Source organism: Aquarana catesbeiana, linkage group LG03 (genome assembly GCF_042186555.1).
Source record: "Aquarana catesbeiana isolate 2022-GZ linkage group LG03, ASM4218655v1, whole genome shotgun sequence".
Classification (NCBI taxonomy): Eukaryota; Metazoa; Chordata; class Amphibia; order Anura; family Ranidae; genus Aquarana; species Aquarana catesbeiana.
The window spans coordinates 530,836,617-530,864,604 of NC_133326.1; the positions used below are offsets into that span (position 1 = coordinate 530,836,617).

The 27,988-nt window shown below is 43.3% G+C and overlaps 1 long non-coding RNA gene across 1 annotated transcript in view; it reads right to left on the reverse strand.

Moving 5' to 3' along the window:
* LOC141132657 (uncharacterized) overlaps positions 1-27,988 on the reverse strand; it is a 72,221-nt gene that overhangs the window by 29,967 nt on the left and 14,266 nt on the right. The window contains exon 2 of the long non-coding RNA XR_012242948.1: positions 16,404-16,444. This is a non-coding gene — a long non-coding RNA (uncharacterized lncRNA). The remainder of the gene's footprint in view (positions 1-16,403; positions 16,445-27,988) is intronic.

Consider the following 27,988-nt stretch of genomic DNA (forward strand, 5'->3'; position numbering starts at 1 on the left):
ACTTTCAAATGGTACTGTTTAAAGTTTATCTATCCTATTATTATCTTGATAGGTAATTGCAGAATGTTAAAATTGTGCTCCAATTTGTACAGTGTGTATTTATATATTTGTATTATGACACTTCTTACCTGTCCAGCCAATAGTGTAAGTAAGGAGGGGCTGGCCAAAGTAAAACACATTATGTATGCATTCAGCTCTCAATGAAGTGGAGAGGGTTACCTGTTCAAAACATCTCCCCCCACCTAAAATTTTTACAATGGGCCATCAGAGGGGGTGAGGAATCTGAAAGGTGGACCTTATATTTTTGTCTTTAAATACTCCCTAAAATAAATCTTATACTGAAGTTGGCCAAGAATGTTTGTGGCTAATCTGCTTTCAATGTTTATGTGTAAAATGACAAATTTTTTTTTTTCTTGTTTGACTCCACAGTTTCCTTCCACGCCACAGGAATGGCAGACTGTGGCCTCCCACTTTGCCCAGCGGTGGGACTTTCCCAACTGAATAGGGGCAATTGATGGGAAACACGTCCACATAGTCCCACCCCCCAACTGGGGGTCATACTATTATAACTACAAGGGGTTCAATAGTATTGTGATGTTGGCGGTGGTGTCGGCTACTTACGAGTTACTGTATGTGGACGTGGGGAAGAATGGCCAGATGTCGGATGGTGGAGTCATCGCCCAGACCGAGTTCTACAGGCGCCTCCAGAATGGCAGCTTGGGCTTGCCACCTCCAGAAGACAATGTGGAAGGACTCCCATTCGTCTTCGTTGCGGATGAAGCGTTTGCACTGGGGGACCATCTTATGCGGCCATTTCCTATGGGGACCCTAACCCCGGACCAGAGGGTTTTTAATTACTGGCTGGCCAGAGTCAGAAGAGTGGTGGAGAATACGTTTGGAATAATGGCCAGCCGGTTCCGCCTATTTCTTACACCGATACACATGGTGGAATATAAACTCAATCACATCATCCTGTGTTGCTGTGTTCTCCACAAATTTTTAAGGAGAAATTCTTTCAACTATGCTGCCTCAGTTGGGCCTGAGGCCCTAAATCATATTAATGAACCAACCCTAACGGCGCTTGAAACCGGCCGTCCTGGCTTGCCCCCCCCAGAGTGCCTGCGAGGTCCGTATAAGATACATGGAATACTTTGCGGGTAGGGGGGCCATCGATATGCCAGACATCGTCTGAGACATTTTTTAAATAAAAATATATTTGAAACTGAAAAAATATTTGCTTTGATTTACTGCTTGTCTTTCTTTTAGCTGTCTCCTCGGTTATCTTTTATTAATGTTCTACTTTTTTGGCCTTTTTCTTCAACAGTGCAAATGACATTTCGTTGACACATGAGGTGACAATCTCTTCTTCGGCTAACTATTATTATTATGTTGTGGGTCTGCTACACACACACCTTGTTTTTTTTGTTAAAGTATGTAATGCATTACTGACAAAAATAATAATCATTTGCAACACCATGACCGAAATTTGGGGAGTCATGAAAATGTGTAAAATTGTGTAAAATTTGTGTAAAATTAGAAAGCACTGTTGGGTGTTATTGACTAAAGGAAACTACACTTTGCACTACAAGTACACTTGAGACTGCACTGAAACTGCACTTGTATTTCAAAGTGGATTTGCCTTTAGTAAATAACCCCCATTGTCACTGAAAACAACAACTTTACTAAAAAAAAATGCTTTTGAGCATTGAAAGAAGAAGCCACACATTGTTGATTATCAATCTTCTTAATCCAAGCACAATCACATGTGCGTTTATAAAAGGGTTTTTGAACAAACCAACATGTTTGTTTTGTAACATTTTTTTAGGTCACAGTAATGATAAATGGCCTTTTATAGGTAAAACAGGCATGTTTAAAACCATAAAACAATACACAACTCTGGAACTTACAAAGTTCAACTTTTATAAAGTGAAGGCAATATCAGACATGAGTATGTACAAACTGTGTTTGATAGTGCGTTCAGCAGATGGGGTGATGTCACCCCTGTAAAAGCCAAATTTAGAAGATGCACACAAATTGCCTAATGTCAACATGTGCTAGCTGCCATCATGGGGGATCAATGGATGTGTTTTGTGGGTGCAACCCCTTCCTCTCAGCTACTTTATTATTGAGGAAGGGGTTGCACCCACAAAACGCGTACATTGATCTCCCGTGATAGCAGATAACACATGTTGACACACTGTGTGCATCTTCTAAATTTGGCTTTTAACATACATAAAAAATTTTTGTCACAAAAAACAGAAGAAATTTAGGGATTTCTGGGTGTTTTAGATTCTCCCTAAAACATCAATGGTGTTCTTCATTTTGTTTTGAGCATCATTGATGTTTTGCTTTATGTTTTCTAAATCTCTATTACACCTCATTATCTCCCCGATGAGGATCTGGGCACTTTCACTGGTGAAATGACATTCCTCTTCCACAACATCACGATCACCTACAAAAAAACAAAAAAAACAGACCATGTATTATAAAGATGCAGGCATCCATCTCTTACCTGAGGCTGTGGTCGCAGACACTCACCCATTGTGGTGACAATTTCTACAATGTCTCCCTCCTCCTCCTCTGGTTGGGTTTGGGGGATTTCCCCTTCTTCCTGAGGTGGGGGGTCCCTGGTCTCCTCTGATGAGTGGTGTCCTCCGAGTCTACTTAGCACACAGATATTTGATGGCAGAAATAGGAATATGAAACATTGTTTGGAAGTGGGGTACAATTGTGTGTTTTGGCAAAGTTACAAGCTAAAGATTTTTTTTTGTCCTTTGTAAAGCTTGAATACTTACCTGTTTTGTGCAAGCTTCACAGATGGAGACACCCCTATAGTATACACTGGAGCACCTGTGTGGGCCCCCTAATAAAAAGGGTGCTCTTTTGTCCCATACTAGTGCTCCAGCGTCCAGATGTGTAAACAGCTGCTGAGTGTCCTCTCCTTACACAGAATCTAGTTTGCATTTCATTCTAGTTACAAACCCATCTAGACAACAAACTTTTATTAACAGAAGTAGGCCAGAAAAACCGTATTGAACTGCATCTGGCCAAAACATCGTATTTTAGTGGCCGAACGAACAATGTTTCCTACGAACGATTAATGTGCCCATGAACATGAAAGTTGCCATTTTAAAATGTATAACATTAAAGAAAAACACATGGAGCAGCACGAACGTAATAAAAAGAAAGAATAGGAACACAGGACAACTACTTACTTTTTTGCAGCACTCTCCTGATTCTTCTATACTGATCGTGCTCCCTTAATTTGAGGTCTGACCACCATTTCCTCAGTTGATCCTTGGATCGCCGTACCCCAAAATTCCTGTGCAGACTCTTCACAACTTTAGCCATGATCTTGGTCTTTCTCACATTTGGGTTGGGGTAAGGTCCATGCTTCCCTTCATAGTCGGCCCTCTTCAATATGTCCACCATCTCCACCATCTCTACAAAGGCCATATTTGAGGCCTTAAATCGTCTACGGGATCGTGACATTTCTAGCTCCAGGCTTTCCTCCTCATTGCTGCTATCATGCACCTGTTGTCTCTCCGCCATGTGCTCTCCCCCACTGCGCTGAAAGAGCAGGGGCGGAGAATAGACTAGAAAGAACGTCAAGGGCTGGTGGAGTTTCACGCATGCACAGTGTATATAAAGCATAACACGCGTGCGTCCTACGTACTATCTGTGAACGGAGGAAGCCGTGCTGGAAGCGCCGATCGTGATAACGAAGGTACAAGTTTAACTTGGGCCTATACTGCTTATAGATCGGGGCCTATGTTGGGACAAGATTAGGAGAGTTTAGCCTGACATTAGGGTTTGTCTTGTGTTGTGTCTTGCAGAGAATATGGATGGCTTCAATGATCAAAACTTCCTCCCCCTGTTCATAGACAAATACAGGGAGCTACCCTGTCTGTGGCAGGTGAAACATCTGCAAAAAGAGACAGGCAGCGCTGGAGAAACTGCTGGAGTTGGTGAAGCCGGTGATCCCCACGGCAACCATCCCCTATTTAAAAGCCAAAATTGGTGGCCTGAGGAGCACTTATCTAAGGGAGCGCAAGAAGGTCCAAGATTCCCAGAGATCAGGAGCTGCAGCAGATGACATTTATGTCCCCAGGCTGTGGTACTATGAGAGACTTTGTTTTCTGTCAGAGCAGACTGAAGTCAGGGAATCCCTCTCAACCCTTCCTTTCACCCTATCTTCCAGCCCAGCTGAGGCTTCCAATGTCCAACCTGGGACTTCCAGCCAGGAAGGAGTGGAGGAGCCCAGCTTGAGCCAGGTATAGCACTGTTCTACAGATTTCTTGGCAAAACATAAAGGATTTTTAATAGATGTTATTATTGATCACTAATTGCTGATTTAATAAAGGCGTTTACATATCACTAGACAGTAGTGGGCAAAAATAATTGGAACAAGAATGAAAAATGCTGGGCTCAGAATGATAGTCTTTTCTATTTATTAACATTCAATTTGCAACAGTCATGAGATGAAAATTGTGTGTTATTGATGAAGAAAAAACTAAAACTATGTCCCTTTTTCATACACAGGAAGACCTAAGCCAGGAGGAGGCTGTGGAATGTGGCACACAGGAGGCGGCTGTGGAATGTAGCAGCAAGGAGGAGGTGGGGGTTAGTGACAGCCAGGAGGTGGCCGGGCCCAGTAGGAGCCTCACAGAATCGCAGGTTCCTCCCCTCCGCCTTCCAAACAAAAGACCCAGGAAGAGGAGTAACGTGGAGGAGTCAGCGCTCAGGCTGATTCAGGAGGCTTCTGTGTCCCTCAGAGCCACCCCCACTTGTGAAGAGGCCTTTGCCTCCATGGCTGCCACCAAACTGCAAGACATGCAGGAGGGCCAACGCCTCATGTGTGAGGAAATCATTTATAAAACATTAAATAAGGGGTTGAGGGCCCAAATCACACCCAACACCCACCTGTGTGAGTTGCATCATCCTCCTCCTCCTGCCACAACTCCAACACCACAGACACAGCCTGGAAGGAAGAGTGGAAGGAAGACAAGAAAGTGATGGCCTGGGTTCAGTCTGGTCTGACAAAAGATGCAGGCTCTTGTATGACCACACCCTGGGGACATACATGTCATCTGCTGCTGTTCATGATCTCTTGTACTTCTGGACCAGATTGTATATAAATATGGACTCCTCAGGCCACCAATTTTGCCTGAAAATAGTTGATGTGTGCCCTGAGGGCGAAGGCTTCGACATTTTCTGCTGTTTCTACAGCGTTGCCTCCCTCTTTATTTGGTTAGGACCACTTAATAAAGGTATTTTTGGGAACGAATACTCGCCTATGTGTGTTTTCCTTCAAAAAGGACAGTTTGTGAGGAGGCAGGTACATTTCCAAAATACAATGTGAAGTTAACAAGGGACACCAACACCAACCAACCTCCTTGAGATTAAAAAAGACAAGATAATAATGGTGTTGTGGTAACTTGACACACAAAACACACCCAAAACTATTCTGGAGATCACCAAAAAACAAAAAACAAAAAAACAAAAAAAACACAGGAGGAGATCTGTATTTTAAAAAAGTACAACGAATACCAAAAAAAAAAAAAATAATAATAAAAAATAAAGAAATTTTCGGTAGATGTGAAAAATAAAAATATTATATTCATGAAATCACGAGAAATAAAAAGAAAGAAGTTTGTGAGAACTCTGTGTGAATATCAGCAGCAAAACAACTTCATTCTTCAACAATTTAAAACATTGCAGCGTGATGAAAGTGCTATATCTATTACGAACGCTAATTTTACCAGACCGAGCAGTCCCATCTCCGAATTTATTCTAAGCATGCATGGCACTTTGTGCGTCGGAATTGTCCACACACGATCGGAATTTACGCGAACGGATTTTGTTGTCGGAAAACTTTATAGCCTGCTCTCAAACTTTGTGTGTCGCAAATTCCGATGGAAAAAGTCCGATTGAGCCCACACACGGTCGGAATTTCCGGCAACAAGCTCCGATCGCACATATTCCGTCGGAAAGTCCAACCGTGTGTACAGGGCATAAGACCGACAAACAGAAAAATAGATTACAGCGCACACATACAAAAATGACATTTAAATCCTGCAAGCCTATTTAAAACTCCTAAACATATTCAAAAATATGAGGATTTGGTCACACCATATGGCCATATTGTGCTAAGCCCACTACTACGTCAAAGTATCCCATTATCAGTGGCTCTTACACTATTCATAGAATGAAAGATCCTGCACCTCAACCATGGGAGACAAACTCTTCTTTATGGGAGAACTGAAAGGACTCCTCCTGTAACACAGGTAGAAACTAATAAGAGGTAATGGCGAGGGGTGTGTGCCCCCCAAATCTGTTATTTGTATATTGTAAGGGTCCTGACCAGATCCCTTGTGCTGGAGCATCCCACCCCCCGCCATTACCTCTTATTAGTGTCCATCTGTGTTATAGGAGGAGTCCTTTCAGTTCTCCCATACAGAGTAGTTTGTCTCCCATGGATGAGATGCAGTAACTTTTATGACTGAGGGACCTGCAGAATGGAGAAGCTCTGATTATCTATAAAACATTAAACACTTGACCAATCCCCCCTTCCAAAATGACCAGACATATTTTATTTGGAGTTGAATGGCCATAGCAGCCTATTATTACAAACCTTTAAATACAACATTTCACACCCGCAATCGCTTGTGACAGTGCAAGAACCAGGATCTGTGTGTAAACACGCAAATCCCGGTTCTCTCAGGGGAGAGGAGACAGATCGTGTGCTCCTACTAAGATATACGCTCCTTCACTTCCAGTTTTAGATGCGCACCCAAAGGACCTTCAAAACACACATACACATTGTATTTTTGCAGCATTTACCAGAAGTAACCCCTCAATTCCTTTGTCAACCGCTTCTTCTGAAGCCTTACTGGCTGTAGTTACCGCACACGCCGCCAGATGTTGACTGGAGGAATCCAACGGTCCCGCACCCGATCCCTGCTGAGCTGTCAACTAACCCCCCGAAGCCCCCTTGAATAGAGAGAAAATAAGAACAAGAAAGAGGACATGAAACAAAAGGCTCACCTCGCTGCCTCTGTCCTTCAGGACATCCAGCTGCAGATCCGGATCCCCATGCAGCTAGCGGCAGTTCACCATCTTCAGAGCTGCTGCGCACCCCTTCAGAACGGCTCTGTTCACCAAGTCATGCTGTCACTCTCTCCCCTCAGCAGGCTCCAGGGTGCAGTTGCCGGCCCCAGAGTCCGGCGGGTGCCTGCTGATGATGTCATCAGCCGCCGCTGCCACAGCGTAACCCCCGGGCACTCCCTCTCCTACTTCCATGCTGGGCTCTGTGAGGGGTGAAGGAAGCCTCACCACACCCGGCTCCTTCCATCCGCGGCGCACGCTCTGCGATGCCTGAACACAGGGGAAAGCTGGCACTGTCGCTGGAGGCCCTGGCCGCTCCGGGGACCTGGTTAGCACCTGGATAGACAAACATCCTGGTATATCATAGATAACATAGATACACTATAACACTACAGCGCCACCTGCTGCTTAGACAGGCATAATGCATATGCAGTATATCGTCAGTTTATAAGCAACTTTGCTGTTGTACTTTTCCAACTCCCCCCCTCTCTACCCACTACAAGACACACCCTCTGCCTTGAACTCTTCAATCTGCTAAGCAGCCTGCATCATATCAAAATCACCCACTAATACTCCGCCTCTATTGCAGGCTCCAATTATGCTGGCCCCCCTCCTAGTTTCACTCACTCGCTCCAGGCCATATACTTTCTATGAATAGTGTAGGACCCACTGATAATGGGGTACTTTGACGCAGTAGTGGGCTTAGACCTATATGGCCATATGGTGTGACCAAATCCCCAAATGTTTTAATATGTTTAGGTGTTTTAAATAGCCTTGCAGAATTTAAATGTCATTTTTGTATGTGTGCGCTGTAATCTATTGTTCTAATTTACATGCAGGGTGCAGGGTGAATTTCTATGGGGTTTTTTTTCATTTGAAGCACATGATTAGAGCCTGAGGCTCTAATTGGCTTCAAATAAGGGTGGACTTGGGCGCAGAGCAATATTTGCTAATGTCTTCCTGCTTCTCCTCCCGGCCAATCAGGAAGCCAGTCCTGAGACCCGATCCCTGGCCAATCGGGTGTCAGGACCCACTTCCTGTTCGGCCAGGAGGAGAAGCAACGCCTGTTATGCCAGGAGCCTGGAGCGAGGAGCAGCCCCCTAAGGTAAGGCCAGACTGATCGCCGCCTTACCATCCGATTGCCGCTTTCCCGTCCGATAACCTCCTGGGGGGGGTGGTGTTGGTTGTGTGAGTGAGGGAGACAGGTTTGCTTGCTGCCCCCCCCAAAAAATTATTGAGCCCCAGCCGCCACTGCTTCCCCTTACTTTATGTGAGGATGCAATAGGGGCCTCTAAACCAACTTTTAAATCTGAAAGAAGTAGGATAGGAAGAAAGTGGGCTTCTGCCCCTTATGGTGGAAAAGAAGAAACCCAGGGTTGAAGATGTTTCAGCTGTCTTGCCAAGTAAAACAAATACACATCTGGTAATGCCATTTCAGCCTTAGAAGCTGATTGGCTACCATGCACAGCTGTACCAGATTTTGCACTCCCCAGTTTTAGTAAATCAACCTCTCATTTAGGGCTCCTCCAGAAGTTGCTATAAGTTTCTTGAGCTGTGGCTCAAAGGCTTCAGCTCCCATCTGATGGTGCTTGCATAGTTCTGGGGCCAACACCACAGCGGCATAACATCAAGGATTTTTATAACTGTCTGAAAGGGGAACATTTTTCCCACTGGCACCAAAATTCTTTGGTTCCCAGAAGTTTGAAGATTATTTCAAGATTTCCTTTGAGTGACAGCTCTGAGTCTGCTGGGGCCTGCTGACATCATATCCAAGATGGCAGCGCATAGCAGCAGTCTCAGGACTTTTGAATGTCTATGCTGTAAATCTGTTCTGTGCGAATTGGCTAAAAAAAACAAATATTATTAGGTTAATTCTGTGCTATGACTAAGCAACTAGCCATGATGTGAAACGCGTTAGTTGGTTTTCCCTGTCTTCTATGCACAAGATTTGACTGTTTTTGGATTTTAATCGTTTAAATAAAGATGCCTTTAGCGGTGTGCGGCCGTCCAAGAATTTTTCCTTTCTTCTTAATTCCTGTGCTGATTGAATGTTATAAATTGATTAAAAATTGAAAATACTGTATTTGGCCACTACTTGGTACTGAGTATGATACTTGGCACCATCTAGTGACTAAACATTATATTTTCCATTTTAAATCAATAAAAACATTTGGCCAACACAGGAAATAGCCTAATAACATTTGTTTTGCCCCATTTGAACAGAGAGCGAATGTACATGCACTTTTTCTGGGCTTTTTGCTATGCAATTTTTTAATATAAATACATGTCTGTGTGTATGGGATAAAACTATGAGTTTTCTTTCAGTGAAGAGTGTTAATAGCTGGAGCGTTGCCTGAAGCCTGGACTAACAGCTATTTTTTTTTCTATTTTTTCATATAATTCTGGTTTTCTGAAGCAAGGCAGCTTTGAGGCGCTTGTATTGGTAGTGCTAAATATATTTAAAACACATCATTAGTGAAAAAAAGTTTCTTTAGTGATACCGATGCTGCTTGCCAAGTTTCACTTGCTAACTTGCCAAACATTGACAAGTAAGTAAACAGACAAAGGAGCATAATCATTTTTTTTTTATATTTTGCCCTACAAAATAGATCAGTTAATTTAACCACTTGACCCCTGGAAGATTTACCCCCCTTCATGACCAGGCCCTTTTTTGCTTTCTGGCACTGCGTTACTTTAACTGACAATTGCGCGGTCATCAACACTGTACCCAAATGAAATTTATATAATTTTTTTCACACAAATAAAGCTTTCTTTTGGTGCTATGTCATCACCTCTGCATTTTTTATTTTTTGCGCTACAAACAAATACCAAACATTTTGAAGAAAAAAGCTATTTTTTTTTACTTTCTGCTATAAAACCTATCCAATAAAAAAATTAGAAAAATCAAATTTCTTCATAAATTTAGGTCAATATGTATTTTTTGGGTAAAAAAATCACAATAAGCGTATATTGATTATTGGATATATACTGGAATTTTTATTTATTACATTTTTCTACACTAGTAATAACGGTGATCAGCGACTTATAGCAGGATTGTGATAGTCATGCTGGCAGTCTGACACTAACTGACACTTTGTGGGGACCAGTGACACTAATACAGGAATCAGTGCTAAAAATATGCACTGTCTCTGTACTAATGACATTGGCTGGGAAGGGATTAATATCTAGGGCAATCAACGGGTTAAATGTGTGCCTAACAATGCTTGATGCATTCACTGAGAGGTGCTTTTACTAAGGGATGTGCTGGGTTTTTACTCCCTGCTTTGCAGGGAAACAAAAAACCGGCACATCCCTATTGACAGGACAGAGCTGTGTATTGTTACATTCACAGAGCACTGTCCTGTCATCCTCTTCGACGATCAGCAAGTGCCGGCAGTCAATCATTGGCCGGGGCCTGCTGATCGGCTTGTGCTGTGACTAATCACAGCACAGCCAGCGTGGCCCCCTACCCAGGAGTGCTTGATCATGTATCTAGCATGTTATCCAGTGCAGGAAAGCCACTCTACTGACGCACTTTTACCTGAGGCCGTGGGCAAGTGGTTAAAGTGGACCTAACCTCAAATCAGAACCCCCTACCCCCCCACATGCACACATACCTTTCCATCTCACACATTGTAAAAGCACCAGCCTCGTGCGTTAACCAAAATGCCATTTATTTAGAAGATAAAAATAGGTAATTGTACTCACAAAGGGATATTAAAGAAAGGCTCATCATAAATATTCACAACAATGACAACCAAAACCACTGTGTATGTCTCCAAATGGACTGGGAAGATGCCACAAAAGTCTGCAGATTCTAACACATTTTGACTGTGGCACCTCTTCTTCAGAGCTCTGAAGAAGAGCGACCAGCCTCGAAACACGTTACCTGTCCTGCGCCTCACCATTGTGCATGAGTGAGATCACACTGCACTTTAAGACTGGTCTCATGGGTTGTGGGTGGGGAGTGGGCCAAACTTCTGTAATTCTTGTCTTTCTTTGAGAAATGCAGAAGTGAGAGCAGGTACCTGTCAGAAAAAGGTACCTGCTCCCCGGGGGGGGAGCGCCAATAGTGTTACAGTGGGGGGGAGGAGTTGCGGAATGTTCGTGTTTGTAAGTGAAGTTTTGCTTCAACGTCTGCCTGGATTTCACCTTTAAATATGTGTGCAAAGCTATAATGCTTTTGACATTGAACACATGCAAAGAAAATAGAGTGAAAAGCAGTCTGGGCTACCCATAATTACACCAGATAATAATCCGACTGGTCCATTGATTGCAACATCTAAAAATTGTTTTTACATTGATGCTGAATTTGCAGTGGCCGGTCAGTGTCGGAGTAAGTAGGGTCACCCCCTCCCCCATACTCCACTGCTGCTGAGAAAGAGAAAATAAATCATGTTTTATGTCAGCATGTTACCAGATCTCCCTTCCCTGGGTGTAATCAGAAGGAACACATGTAGACAAAGCTTTTTCCTGTTTTCTAAAAAATCTCATACATGCGGTCATTCTACGCCAAACACCAACTGACAATTGTACAGGGAGGAAGAACAAGATTTATACATTTACTGTTCATGGGCCTCATTTAAAGCCACACTCCAGCCAAATATTTCAAATATTTTGTAGTTGTATATTATTTTTTAATAAATTATGAAGTGTTTTGTCATGCGCAGCTTGCATAAATACCAGAATGAGTATCGAAATCAGAGGTGGCATGTGGAAGCACTAAAAGCCAATCAGATTCTGCTGCATGTACATGCGCTGATAGAAGGAGAGAGCAGAGCGAGCAATGTTTCTGACTTATCAGTGTGTTGCTTTACTATCCTTTCAGCAGGCTTTGATCAAAGAGGTGACACCACTGCAACCCTTAACTCCGAGAGAGAGAACATGTCATTCTCCTGGCTGTGCGGTCTGGCCGGGGTCTATGAGTCTCCCGAATGTGGCCCTTTGCTGGCCTTTATCCGACCTTGGGGGCACTATTCCTTCCATTGAGACCAAATACGGAGCACTTTTCCTCCCACTGACAACAATGGGGTACTATTCCTTCCACTGACACCAGAGATAGGGAACTAATTCTCCCACTGACACCAATAATGGTGCACTATTTTTCACACTGACACTAATGATGTCATTTTTTTTTACTCCCACTGACCACCATGCCTATGGCATTGTTTACTCCCATCAATGCCAGGGCCTTTTCTACTCACAGTCTGGCCCCCCTAAAGTTCGAAGGGCAGTAAACTGGCCCTTTGTTTCGAAATTTTGGAGACCTCTGTCCTGTAATGAGATACCAGCTTAGGGATGACACAATCTTAAAAAATCTGGGGCCTATGCAGCCCAGCGGGTCAGGCGAAAAACAAACACCTGACAAATCAAGCGACACAAGCGATGTGGATGCAGGAAACTTTCCCGCTGTGCTATTGTTCTCTGACAGGGGGAACCCCCCCCTGCCAAAATACACTGATCAGCACTTGCAGCTATTGGCTGCAGGTGCTGATCGAATTCTGGTTTTCCAGCATGCTCGCTCAACAGAAGCCCATCATTAGACCTGCTTCTGTTGAACAGACAATGATACACAAGCATCTAAACGTTTTGGTACGTGTGTATCCGGCTTAAGATATATTGTTTAACCTCAATGTAGAAAAGCAAGGTCACTGACCAGCATATGCTACCTATCAGGTGGATTACAAGATTAGCTATGAATAATTACTCCTGTTTCACCAGATAAGATGTTAAAAATTAATACATTTAAAAATAAATAAAGTAAAAAAATATATATCTATTTTATTATTATAAAGGGTTTATATAGCGCAGACGGTTTGCGCAAATATATATATATATATATATATATATATATATATATATATATATATATATATATATATATATATATGTATATATATATATATATATATATATGTAGCACTGCTTCCCCCTGTTTCACCGGCACCGGGTCTAGGGTTCCGTTGAGTTTACTCCTGGACAACACATGCACCAACACTGGAGTACGTTTTCAATGCTTTATTAAACAAAGACTTAGGAAGTAGCAGGAAAGAGGTAGAAAGGAAACTTGTAGAAGAAACTCAAATATTCTCTGGTAGGGTTCTCTTGACAAAATGTCCTGGTAGAATTCAAATACTATTTGAAATGCGCTCCCCTCGTGGGACACACTTCTTGCTCGTCTGGATAGGCCTCTCTCACCGGTCTAGTAGCCAGTACGCAGCATGAATCAAAGTCTCTGCCACAGACTTGTTTGGGAACAAAATCCGTACAATCCTCTGCCACAGGATGTATAGGTTTCTCTATAGTGAAAGTCAGTCACAGTGCTTGAACCTTTAAGCCGAGCCGGCAACACTATGCTGTATAATTACTTTTTGGATACGTCCTCCAACCGAGTCACCAGGCCCCTCTATAGACCAGCGCACCGCATTATCTCTCCAAGACGGGTCCTCCCCTGGGATCTCCTCGGCTGTCCAGCTTCGTCACACAGGACCGACAGCTCAGGACCATTCCTCGGCCCCGGTGGTAGGCTCCAGACAAGCCTCTGGACCCACCCCTGCGCCCTTGTATCGTGGGCCTCCCGAACGGAGGACCACTAGGTAGCTCCTTAACGCATATCTGTCGGCCAGGAGGGCCAGCAGGTGGCTGTAAAACGAACCCCAAAATATGGCGTCTGTCCCATAAATACCCTTGCCCAGCATGCAACTTGGAGGACCACCTCCACCGAGCATGCCTCCGGGACAGAGGAGCATCCATTCGCTTCAACACGTTGCCTTTCCAACCCTGACCAATGGCAACAGCGACACCCACCGGTCAGCACGGAAATACACACGTCAGTCAAGCTGGAACAGAGGCAAACTTTAACCTTCCTAACGCACAATTCACTAAATTTACCTTACATGCGGTCGATTGCAAATCTACCAGCGCTACATATATATATACAGTATCTCACAAAGGTGAGTATGCCCCTCATATTTTGGTAAATATTTTATTATATCTTTTCATGTGACAACACTGAAGAAATTACACTTTGCTACAATGTAAAGTAGTGAGTGTACAGCTTGTATAACAGTGTAAATTTGCTGTCCCCTCAAAATAACTCAACACACAGCCATTAATGTCTAAACCGCTGGCAACAAAAGTGAGTACACCCCTAAGTGAAAATGTCCAAAGTTGGCCCAATTAGCCATTTTCTCTCCCCGGTATCATGTGAAACGTTAGTGTTACAAGGTCTCAGGTGTGAATGGGGAACAGGTGTGTTAAATTCTGTGTTATCACTCTCACTCTCTCATACTGGTCACTGGAAGTTCAACATGGCACCTCGTGGCAAAGAACCCTCCGAGGATCTGAAAAAAAGAATTGTTGCTCTACATAAAAATGGCCTAGGCCAGTGATGGCGAACCTTGGCACCCCAGATGTTTTGGAACTACATTTCCCATGATGCTCATGCAATCTGCAATGTAGTGGAGCATCATGGGAAATGTAGTTCCAAAACATCTGGGGTGCCAAGGTTCGCCATCACTGGCCTAGGCTATAAGAAGACTGTCAAGACCCTGAAACTGAGCTGCAGCATGGTGGCCAAGACCATACTGCGGTTTAACAGGACAGGTTCCACTCAGAACAGGCCTCGCTATGGTTGACCAAAGAGGTTGAGTGCACGTGGTCAGCGTCATATCCAGAAGTTGTCTTTGGGAAATAGACGTATGAGTACTGACAGCATTGCTGCAGAGGTTAAAGGGGTGGGGGTCAGCCTGTCAGTGCTCAGACCATACGTCGCACACTGCATAAAATTGGTCTGCATGGCTGTCATCCCAGAAAGAAGCCTCTTCTAAAGATGATGCACAAGAAAGCCCGCAAACAGTTTGCTGAAGACAAGCAGACTAAGGACATGGCTTACTGGAACCATGTCCTGTGGTCTGATGAGACCAAGATAAACTTATTTGGTTCAGATGGTGTCAAGCGCGTGGTGCAGCAACTAGGTGAGTAGTACAAAGACAAGTGTGTCTTGCCTACAGTCAAGTATTATTATGGTGGGAGTGTCATGAGCTGGGCCTGCATGAGTGCTGCCGGCACTGGGGAGCTACAGTTCATTGAGGGATCCATGAATGCCAATATGTACTGTGACATACTGAAGCAGAGCATGATCCCTTCGGAGACTGGGCCGCAGGGCAGAATTCCAACATGATAATGATCCCAAACACGACCACTGCCTTGCTAAAGAAACTAAGGGTAAAGGTGATGAACTGGCCAAGCATGTCTCCAGACTTAAACCCTATTGAGCATCTGTGGGGCATCCTCAAACGGAAGGTGGAGGAGCGCAAGGTCTCTAACATCCACCAGCTCTGTGATGTCATCATGGAAGTGTGGAAGAGGAAGAGGACCCCAGTGGCAACCTGTGAAGCTCTGGTGAACTCCATGTCCAAGAGGGTTAAGGCAGTGCTGGAAAATAATGGTGGCCACACAAAATATTGACACTTTGGGCCCAATTTGGACATTTTCACTCACTTTTGTTTCCAGCGGTTTAGACATTAATATATATATATATATATATATATATATATATATATATATATATATATACACTATCTTGTTCACGTTTAGGCTGAACGCTTTCAAATGTACAATTAAAAAAATAAATAAATAAAAAATGTATTAAATTTAATTAAAAATTTACTTCAATTTTTTTTAAAAGACCACACACAAACTTACCTCTCTCACCAGCAGGTGTCACTAGTTAATTTACAGAATGTCCATATGTTAGGTTTCTATTTTTCGAGGGTTTCAAACAGGATTCTCACTGCTTTCTCCTAAGACGCATGAATTTTTCTAATTGGATGCAATCGGAAAAATGTAAAAATCCTGGAAAAAAGTTGTATGAAAACATTTGTAAATAGACCTTTTTGTGAAAACTATACTGAAAGGCAGTAGTGCCTACTAACCTCCATTGGCATAAAATGCCAGTCTGTTCTGATTTGTTTTGTATCTGCAGATATGACTGTAAGTTTACTATCATTCACCAAACTGTTACTGCAAAAAAACTTTAAAAGTCTAAGTTTATTTTATTTATTTTTTAGCTGATGTTAGTTGATATTGTGCTGCTGGATCAGGTTTGAATTGACAAAAGTTATAACCAATTAGTTTTTTAGGGGTTAGATTAGGCTGGATGGGATAGCCTAACCAGAGAAGGGTCTTTATAAATCCGTGTAAGTGAAGGTGTAAGAGCACCAAAATGCAAAGATCTGAAGGCAAACTGTTCCAATATTACCTGTTTTTTGAGCACAATAATGCTCAATACTAACCAATGCGATTTGGTGGTCTCTGAGTTCCTCCTTCTTCGGGGCTACAACAAAAATCAAAACATAAAGTATACATAAGTCTCAGTTTGTATTAATGGATCTAAAAACTGTGTAGAATGATAAATCTCCATAAAAATACAAAAATGCATAAAAATGATACATGTACAAATTTAATTTTACCTTGAGGCTCCATGCACACTGGAGCTCATAAACGGCCATTTTTTGGAGTTTGGACATTTTTTTTAACAGCCCATAAACTCCACTCTATGTTATCCTATGTATTCATTCACACATGGAAGTTTTTTAGCTTTTATCAGCAGTGGAGTTTATGGGCTGTTCTCTGAACGCCATAGGCTCCATGCACACTGGACGTTAAAATAACGTTATACAAAAATGCCAGTAGCTTTGCAGTGAGTCTTTCACCGTTTTTTTATGTTTTTGCAATAGCGTTTTTTAGCGTTTTTTTTTATCCAATGGATCAAAAACGTTAAAAAACGATGGTGAGCCACGTTTTTTAGCGTTTATTGACGTTCATCAGTGTTTATAAGCATTTGGCGTTTTTTGTGGTCATGGTCAGAAAAACGACTCCTGAACGTGATTTTATGGCGTTCAGAAAACAGCCCATAAATGCCACTGCTGATAAAAGTTCAAAAACGTCCAAGTGTGCATGGACACATAGGATAACATAGAGTGGAGTTTATGGGCTGTTAAAAAACACCCAAACTCCAAAAAACGGCAGTTTATGAGCTCCAGTGTGCATGGAGCCATAAAATCACATTCAAAGTGCCATTTTTCTGTCCACAAAAAACGCTAAACGCCGATAGACGCGCATAAACGCACATAAACGTGCGTTAATTAGCATTCGGCGTTCTATTTTTTCAATGCATTGTGGGAGTTTGGGAATGCATTGTGGGATTTTTGGAGTGTCCTCCATCAAAAACGCCCATAAACGCTAACGTTAAAAAACGCTCATAAACGTGCATAAACACTAGTACAAAACACTGTTAAAAGAGTGTTTTTCAACCAGCATTTTCTGGCAGCAATCTGGCGTCCAGAAAAAGCTTTTTTGAGCTCCAGTGTGCATGGAGCCTAAATGCACCTGCTTGGCGATCAGTTGTGAGAACACCAGCAGAGGTTCCAATGCAAGTAGGCAGCCCCATTGAAAGCAATGGGAGGCTGCAGGCTCCCGCAGCTAATAGTGCCCACTCGCTCATGCAGCGATCACATGCGATTAATCGGCCCTGGACGCAGGTAGGCTTTCAATGGGGCTACCTACTTGCAGCTAACCACGGGAATCCCCACTGGGTTTCTCGCAGTTAATCACCAAGCAAGTGCATTCGCAAATGTGAATGCACCCTTAAAGAATATGTTACCGCAACATTTCATATTCCTGATATGTGCCCACTGTACCATGTACTTGTATGAAAAAGTATCCTGTTATCTTTGTATTGCTTCCTTTGTGTGAAATACCTGGTGTTCCTGCCAGTCCCTCCGGCACTAGGCATGAGAACACAGCATGGCCAGTTTTCCAGCTGTGCTGAGAACTCAGCCTGCTCTACTCCAATGATCAGACTTGTACTGACACCCCCTCCCCCCTGCATAGTCATTCACTGGGAAGACCAATGTGAAGCTGTCTCACCCCAGCTCTCTGAGCTCCTTATGCAGCAGAAAACAGAGAATATGTTTTCACTATAAAAAAGGAGAAAAAATGTATTAATAATTATGATTATACAGGATTTATATAGCGCCAACAGTTTACGCAACGCTTTACAATATAAAAGGGAGACAATACAGTTATAATACAATAAGATACAAGAGGATTAAGAGGGCCCTGCTCAGAAGAGCTTACAATCTAATAGTATAATGTTTATATCTGTACACAAATGTTTTGCCTTTCATTCCTATTTTAAACTGAACGGGTTGTTTTACAAGGTGAGGGTTTACATATACTATAACCCTTGCAATGTAAAGAGGGGAGGTAAAGTTTGCCTCAGCTCCATGTACAGGAGAAGACGCTGCATTGTACAATGCTGTTGGAATATTCTCAAACAGGGCGTTTTACTACCCACTGCAATATGCTTCAACGTTATATAATATATCAGAATTTAAAGCATATATGAAAGTAGTCTACTGCTGCAGTACATGTACATTTCCCCATGTTTTATCCCTTTAAAGCCTCTGCAAGTACAGAAAAATAACTTAAAACAAACAAGGCAGCGCTACATAGCAAAACACAGTCCGATTATTCCAGGTGTGCTATCATACAAAAGTGCAACACAATCCAATTATTCCAGGTGTGCTATCATACAAAAGTGCAACACATTCCAATTAATCCAGGTGTGCTATCATACAAAAGTGCATACATATAAAAAAATCAAAGATGAACTGAAAACGTATGCTATATCAGCTCCACAAAATATGTATTGAAAAAGTCCAAGCGGTGTTTGATTCCCACAATGAGATGAAAAGCTGTCACCAACACCTCCACACGTGAAAAAATGGGGGATAAGCATGTCCCCCTTTGAATCAGACTCTTACCAGAAATAACTGGATAAAAAGCATAAACACCAGAACTTTACTTGAACGCTCTCTCTGGAGGGTTTTCTTCCCAGATCCTGTTGCAGCCGGGAGGGTGGATCACACGCTAATGAGCTCACTCCAAAACAAAAGAAGAACTCCATAGTGTAATCCCGTTTAAAATAATTTTTTGTATTCAAACTTCCCCCCCTTTTAGGACGCATCGGTTTTTATCCCCGGAAAGCCAATCGCTGGCTCTAAAAAACGGTACCGGGATGATGCCTGCAGCTGCGAGCATCATCCTGGTATAATCCCCAAAAGTCGAGGCCACACATCTGTGTACGTTCGGTGGGAAGGGGTCTATACTGATGGATAGGGGTCTGTACTGAGGGGGTTCTTTACTGATGAGGGGGGTCTTCACTGGGGGAGTGTCTATACTGATGAGGGGGGGTCTGCACTGGAGGGGGTCTACACTGATGGGGGTTATACTGATGGAGGGGGGTCTGCACTGAGGGGGGTCTGCACTGGAGGGGGGTCTGCACTTAGGGGGTGTCTATACTGATGAATGGGGGGTCTGCACTGAGGGGGGTCTATACTGATGAAGGAGGGTCTGCATTGAGGGGAGTCTATACTGATGGAGGGGGGTCTGCACAGAGGGGGTGTCTATACTGATGGAAGGGGGTCTCCACTGAGGGGGGGGGCTATACTGATGGAGGGGGGTCTGCACTGAGGGGGTCTATACTGATGGAGGGGGGTCTTCACTGAGGGAGTGTCTATACAGATGAGGGGGGTCTGCACTGGAGGGGGTCTGCACTGAGGGGGGTTTATACTGATGAATGGGGGGGTCTATACTGATGGAGGGGGGTCTGTACTTAGTAGAGGGGGTCTATACTGAGAGAGGGGGGTCTGAACTTAATGGAGGGGGGTCTGTACTGAGGGAGGGGGGTCTGTACTGAGTGGGCACTATAGTTGGTGTTAGGGGGGGTGACACCATTTGTTTCCACACTGGGTGCCACCAACCTTAGTGACACCACTGGATAACACAGGAAGTGTGCACTTGACAGCTCTGAATTTCTTACAAGGTCAATGGGTACTTTTTTGCACTTGTCAAACAGATATAACAAAATGCTTTCAATGGTAAATTTAACATCGAGCAAATGCTGGACTATATCATATGATGTTGGGGGAGGGGGGGTTATATTATTGAAATGGTGGTGGAGTGTGATATGTGACCATGGATAGGGTTGGAAGTTTCTATAGCAGGGGTGTTCAACCTGTGGTCCACAGCGCCCTCTAATGTGGCCTGTGATCTCAAACCAGGAAGTGCATGGTTGAGCACCCCTGGCCTAAAGGCTCCTGAGATATATATACTGCATATATACTGTATATATGTATAAACAACAATAATCAGAGAACTTTTTGTCACTAAAGCCTCGTACACACGATCGGATTTTCTGCAAACAAAACCTCAGACTTTTGTCCGAAGGCGTGTGCCTGGATTTTGTCTTGCATACAAACGGCAAGGAATTGTCAGCCAACAAACACGAACGTAGTGACGTACTATGTTGTTTTTCGGCTCTTTAGCGCCACCCTTTGGGCTCCTTCTGCTAATTTCGCGTTAGTAGAAGTTTGGTGAGTGTTGATTCACGCTTTCATTTCGTGCTTTTCAGTTGGCGCTTTTCAGTTTGTTTCTGAACGGCCGTTCGTCAACCAGATGTTGCGGAATCGGAGGAGATAACGTGTTATTTATTGTTGGCCTTGGAGTTATTGCTTTGACCCAAGTCCAGTCCAGGAACAGGAGGAGGAGGAGGAGTTCTTGGACCAAAAATTGGTTGCTTTATTAATCGTGACCAATTATGTCATATGCCTTTGCTGCGGGAGCTCCAGGAGAATAATCCGGATGAATTTCAGAATTATCTCCAGATGACGGACCCCGGCTTTCACCAACTCTTAGCATTGCTGACCCCCTATATTAAGAAGCAGGACACATGCATGAGGCTTTTATTTTATTTTTTGGTTGAATAATAATGATTTGATTTGTTATATTTTCTATATTTTTGGATTCATAGAATGCACTTTTTGGTTAAGTTCTATTGGCAGATAGCATGTCTAATTTTATTTGTTTTCTTTTTTTAATGCACAATAAAAAAAATTGTGTAGAATAATACTTGGCTATGTGTTTTACTTCAAATGACAGTTTGGGAGTAGGCAGTTACATTTAAAAAAAATACAATGTAAAATTAACAAGGGACACCAATATAGTTGTATTTTTGATCTTAAAAACTACAGGATAATGGTGTTGTGGTAACTTGCCCAAAAAAAAAAAAAAAAAAAAAAAAAAAAAAAAAAAAAAGCATAATAATATTATTCTTGATATCACTAGAAAAAAAAAAGGCATTGAAAATTAGTTTGCAAGTTTGCAGTATCACCAGCAAAGCAGCTTCATTAGTATCCCATTAAAAAGTAAGAGAATGTGCGCTGCATTTGGAGATTTCATAATTTGCCACGTCATGAATGTTACTTCTCCATTATGAATGCTAGTTTACAAGACCGACCGCTTCTGGCTCGTCCTTGCTTCCGAGCATGCGTGTTTGTACTTTGGACTTTTCTATGACGGACTTGTGTACACACGCTCGGAAAATTTTAAAGCCTGCCATCCAACATTTGTTTGCGGAAAATCCGACAATTGTTCGATGGAGCGTACAAACAGTCGGATTTTCCACCAACAGCCTGTCATCACACATTTCCCATCGGAAAAACCGATCGTGTGTACGGGGCTTTAAGCAGGCAGTTAAGTAAAGGAAATCTTAGAGCCAAAAAAACACACTATCCAATTTTGTTATATTTCTACCTAATTTTCTTAGAGCCAAGATATTATTAAGGTTTTAAAATATACATTTAATCCAACTGACTATAAAGAATTACTGTCCATTGTAATCTAAAAAAAAAAAGATAAATAAATAAAAAAAAAGTTATTCTGGACTTGGACCTACAAAATTGTACAGTTGGTGTTTTTCCCTCTGGTGCTTAAACAACTTTTGGAGCAGAGCTCACTTTCCTTCTTAGCAGAAAATAGGAAAAAAATACTGCTTGTTTCCTGTAATTAATGTTTCCTTAAAAAAAATTGAGATGCTTCCAAAATCGTCACATGCAAAGTTTCACATGTACAGCCACTGAGAAGAGCAACACTGGCAGTTTTCACTCCTAGCTGAAAGAGTTATTAAAGTTTATGAATATTTTTAGATGGAACAAATTTACTAAGAAAAAAAGATGATGGTCTTTTTTTTTTTTACTTTATCATGTGTACCTTATCCAGTTTAGGTTAAAATGAAATAGTGTAGATGCAAGTGTAGCCCCTTTACACCCCACCCCCCATGGGGTGCAGTTTTGCAGGGGGGAGTCTTGACTTTCATTGTGGAGAAATAAAGATGATGGGCACCCATCACTTTCAGATAAAAATAAAGAATAACTTTCTTAGCCACAGTCCTTGGAGAAATGGGCATATCTCACAGATGCTCTAAGCCATTGGTCTCTAAACTGTTGCCCAGGTGCCAAATGCGGCCCTTTGCTTGCCTTTATGTGGCCCTTGAGGTACTTGCCTGCCACTGATACAGGGCACTATCCCCCCACTGACACCAACAATGGGGCACTATTCCTCCAACTGACACCATTAATGGTGCACTATTCCTCCAACTGACACCATTAATGGTGCACTATTCCTCCAACTGACACCAACAATGGGGCACTATTCCTCCTACTGACACCAACAATGGGGTACTATTCCTCCCACTGACACCAACAATGGGGCACTATTCCTCCCACTGACACCAACAATGGGGCACTATTCTTCCCATTGACACCAACAATAGAGCACCATTCCTCCCACTGACACCAGTGTTGGGGCACTATTCCTCCCACAGATCCAATTATGAAACGCTATTCCTTACCCTGATACCAACAATGGGGCACTATTCCTCCCACTTATACCAATGATGGGTCATTGTTTACTCATGCTCATTTTCTACTCACACTGGCCTCAGTCCAGCCCCCTCGAAGTCTGAAGGATAGTAAACTGGTCCCTTGGAAAGTTTGGAGACCCCTGCTCTAGGTTAAGGTAGAACTCCCCTACAATATACATTTAAATATAGCAGGAAGCCATTTCCATTCAATACTAAAACTCCAGTGCTATTATTCTTTTAGTGAACATATGTAGTATCTTTAGAAGAATTTACCAGCATTACCTGGGACTCCCATACTGGGCTGTACATTAATAAATCTTCAAGACATGTCCTCCAGGAGAATCTACCACCATTAACTGGGACTCCTATTCTGGTCCACACTCTTCAGGAGCAGCGTTATCTCTTTTCTCATACAGGCAAACCTAGTACAATCTAGCTAGGCCTCAACAGGCAGACAAACCTGAACGAGCAACTGCATCACATTCACCCTCTCCAGGTTGTAGCCCAGGGGACAGAGAGCTTGCAGCAGTTTACACCAAATATTTTTTACCATTACCTAGCATGCGCACTGGTATTGGAAACTCCTAGTGTTTGGCTGAAAATATTTAAATATTGATAAGGCAGACTTACTGTGAATCCTTCTACTAGTGCCAGAGATGCTAGTGACACCTAGTGGCAGAAGGAAGAACTGACAGACAGGCCGACTTAGGGGCAACTGAGCAAGGCAAAACTACAAATTAGCGCTGGCTGGTGATAACCAGCCAGACTAGATTTAAGAGCAGTGATGTCAACCTACCAGATCGAAATTTACTGACACAACACCCAAAATATACTGGCCCAGCCAAGTTTTTACTGGCATTTACAACATTTACAAAATTACAGTTTTAAGTGCAAATTTCAGTATTTACTCTACAAACAGATGCAATTACCATTTTGATTTATAGTAGATATTGAGGCAAAAAACATATTTCTATTTTTATTTTCGATATAGTAAGTAAGTAGCTCAGGGACAGGACTCAGGAGGGCAAGATATTAGAATGGGCGGCACACACACATGAAATTGACTCTCACAGTGACTGACAGCTGTGTGCAGCAGCACAGATGATGATGACACCTCACCAACATGACACGTCACCTCCTGAGTCACAGTGACAGTCTCTCTCCATACAAGGTGATCTCTTCAGTCCACACAGCACTGACAGTCGGGTTTGTCTTGCACAGATGAGGCTCTGGCTGCTCTGCTCGGCTCCCTTGCACCATCACATCACACAACAACCTCAGGCACCACCACTGCCAGACATAACCCCGCCAGCGCCACCTGGACACACTGTAGCCGGCACTTGGGAGGTCTTGGCTGGCTCGGGACCAGAACTGCAGTATCGAGCTAGGCGTTATTTTTTACTGGCAACTTTTTCCTGTCACTGGCATTTACCGGCAGGAGAAAGGTGCCCATTTTTTACTGGCTACCAATAAAAATACTGATGGTTGGCACCATTGTTTAAGAGTCACTCCAGCATATGACAGGGTGGCTACACAGGCTTGCAAAATTTGTGGTCATGGTGAAATATGATCAGATTTGATAAGCAAAAAAACATTTTTTTTGTAATTTTGGATAGAGTGGGAACACATTTTTTAAAATAATAAACATGCTCTGTGCAATAGTTTAGCACAGAGCAGCCCTGAACCTCCTCTTCTGGGGTCTCCCGTCTGCGCTGCTGGATCTTCCTCTTCTCCGAGTACCCCAAAAGCAAGTTGCTTGCCATGGAAGTACTCGAGCAGGCTCAATCCCAAGCCGAGCTACCTGGGGTCATAAAAACAGTGCAGCTGAACCCCACCCCTGCTCACAGGATTTGATTGACAGCAGCAGGTGCTATTGGCTCCCACTTCTACATGAGAGTCCTGAGAGGATAGAGAGAGCGGAGAGTGCTGCTGCTCTCGGGCACAGCGCTGGATTGAGATTGGGTTCAGGCAAGTATTTGGGGGGGACTGAACACTGAAGGTAAAAAAGAACTTAAAGTGGTTGTAAACCCTGACATATACAGTGGGGCAAAAAAGTATTTAGTCAGATACCAATTGTGCAAGTTCTCCCACTTAAAAAGATGAGAGAGGCCTGTAATTGTCATCATAGGTATACCTCAACTATGAGAGACAAAATGTGGAAACAAATCCAGACAATCACATTGTCTGATTTTTTAAAGAATTTATTTGCAAATTATGGTGGAAAATAAGTATTTGGTCACCTACAAACAAGCAAGATTTCTGGCTCTCACAGACCTGTATCTTCTTCTTTAAGAGGCTCCTCTGTCCTCCACTCGTTACCTGTATTAATGGCACCTGTTTGAACTTATTGTCAGTATAAAAGACACCTGTCCACACCTCAAACAGTCACACTCCAAACTCCACTACGGTGAAGACCAAAGAGCTGTCGAAGGACACCAGAAACAAAATTGTAGACCTGCACCAAGCTGGGAAGACTGAATCTGCAATAGGCAAGCAGCTTGGTGTGAAGAAATCAACTGTGGGAGCAATAATTAGAAAATGGAAGACATACAAGACCACTGATAATCTCCCTCCATCTTGGGCTCCATGCAAGATCTCACCCCAAGGGGTCAAAATGATCACAAGAACTGTGAGCAAAAATCCCAAAACCACACGGGGGACCTAGTGAATGACCTGCAGAGAGCTGGGACCAACATAACAAAGGCTACCATCAGTAACACACTACACTGCCAGGGACTCAGATCCTGCAGCGCCAGATGTGTCCCCCTTCTTAAGCCAGTACATGCCCGGGCCCATCTGAGGTTTGCTAGAGAGCATTTGGATGATCCAGAAGAGTATTGGAAGAATGTCATATGGTCAGATGAAATCAAAGTAGAACTGTTTGGTAGAAACACAACGCGTCGTGTTTGGAGGAGAGAGAATGCTGAGTTGCAACCAAAGAACACCTACTGTGAAGCATGGAGGTGGCAACATCATGCTTTGGGGCTGTTTCTCTGCAAAGGGAACAGGACGACTGATCCGTGTACATGAAAGAATGAATGTGGCCATGTATCGTGAGATTTTGAGTGTAAACCTCCTCCCATCAGCAAGGGCATTGAAGATGAAACGTGGCTGGGTCTTTCAGCATGACAATGATCCCAAACACACTGCCCGGGCAACGAAGGAGTGGCTTCGTAAGAAGCATTTCAAGGTCCTGGAGTGGCTCAGCCAGTCTCCAGATCTCAACCCCATAGAAAACCTTTGGAGGGAGCTGAAAGTCCGTGTTGCCCAGCGACAGCCCCAAAACATCACTGCTCTAGAGGAGATCTGCATGGAGGAATGGGCCAACATACCAGCAACAGTGTGTGACAACCTTGTGAAGACTTACAGAAAACGTTTGACCTCTGTCATTGCCAACAAAGGATATATAATAAAGTATTGAGATGAACTTACTTATTTTCTACCATAATTTGCAAATAAATTCTTTCAAAAATCTGACAATCTGATTGTCTGGATTTGTTACCACATTTTGTCTCTCATAGCTGAGGTATACCTATGATGACAATTACAGGCCTCGCTCATCTTTTTAAGTGGAAGAACTTGCACAATTGGTGGCTGACTAAATACTTCTTTGTCCCACTGTACCCAGTGAAGTGACTGGCCTCAGGTGATGCACAGAAATCAAACAAAGCCTCCTACATAAGTTGTACCTGTTTATCTGCAGTCTTCTCTTCTCTACCTCTGTTCAAAGTCCAGAATTTATAAAACTTGTCTGAGCTGTCAGAAAACAGTGGGAGGAGAGCTGAAGTTAAACTCTGTAGAGCTCAGTGAGGACAGCTCTGAGAACTGAAGGGAAGAGACATCCCCTTCACACAGCACACAGGAACAGAGCTAAGGCTGTTAATCTGCTGGAGCTTCCTCCCCTGTCACCTTTTTTCTCCTAGGCTACTTTCACACTGAAGTGCTTTACAGGCGCTACAGCGCTAAAAATAGCACCTGTAAAGAGCCTCTCCTGTCTCTCCAGTGTGAAAGCGGTGCACTTGCAGGATGGTCAAAAAAGTCCTGCAAGCCGCATCTTTGCAGCACTGTAGGAGCGGTGTATACACCGCTCCTAAAGAGCCCCTTCCCATTGAAAACAATGGGGCAGCGTGGCCAAACCGCCGCTGCAGGTGGCTTTAACCCTTTTTCGGCCACCAGCTGGGGTTAAAACCACCCCGCTAGCAGCCGAATAGCGCCGCTAAAACGGCGGTAAAGTGGCGCTAAAAATAGCGCCGTTTTACCGCCGGCGCCCGCCCGCCCCAGTGTGAAAGTAGCCTTAGTGTCAGGAAAACTTGTTAGAAGTGATTCATGCTGATAGCAGAGGAAGATAGCAGAGGCAGAAAAAAGGCACTTAGTGCTCTTGAGACAAATACACACTATAGAGAAAGATATGCTCTGTTTATATTTCACTTTAAGCCTCTACAACCACTTTAACTTTCTGTCCAGGAGACAGAGCAGCAAAAGACAGAAAATCCCTCCAAAAGCTACAAAATTTCTATCTTAGACAGTTGTCACCAGCAGTGATGAGCTCAGACGCGTTTGGATTAGGATCCAAACCCAGGTGTGTGACCCCACCAGGAAGCTGCTGCCTGCACGAGCCAATCACATTCTGGTGACTAGTGATGAGTTCTCAGGCATGTTCTGACTAGGATCCAAATCCATGTGTGTCAGCCTGCCAGAAAGTTGTCACCTTTACGAGCCAATCACCTGTGGCCAATCCATTCTCCACCCTGCAGCCTCATGTATACACTTCCATTTTATAAGCGCAGCTGCAGGCGGGTAATGGATTGGCCACAGGTGATTGACCGGTAAAGGTGACAACTTTCTGGCAGGCTGACACACATGGATTTGGATCCTAGTCAGAACATGCCTGAGAACTCATCACTAGTCACCAGAATTAGCATCCCAAGTGGAGGATTTTCCCTCACCTCCTGCTCTATTGACAACTACAATTTGGAATCTCACTCATTTTCTAAGTGTAGCGCTCTGCTCCTGATGGGCAGGTGCTATCTATGTAAATATAAGTTGTCTGAAGCTGTAGTTTAACTCAGACTGATTATGGTAAATTTCCTGGTTTCTGTACCAGTTCAGCTG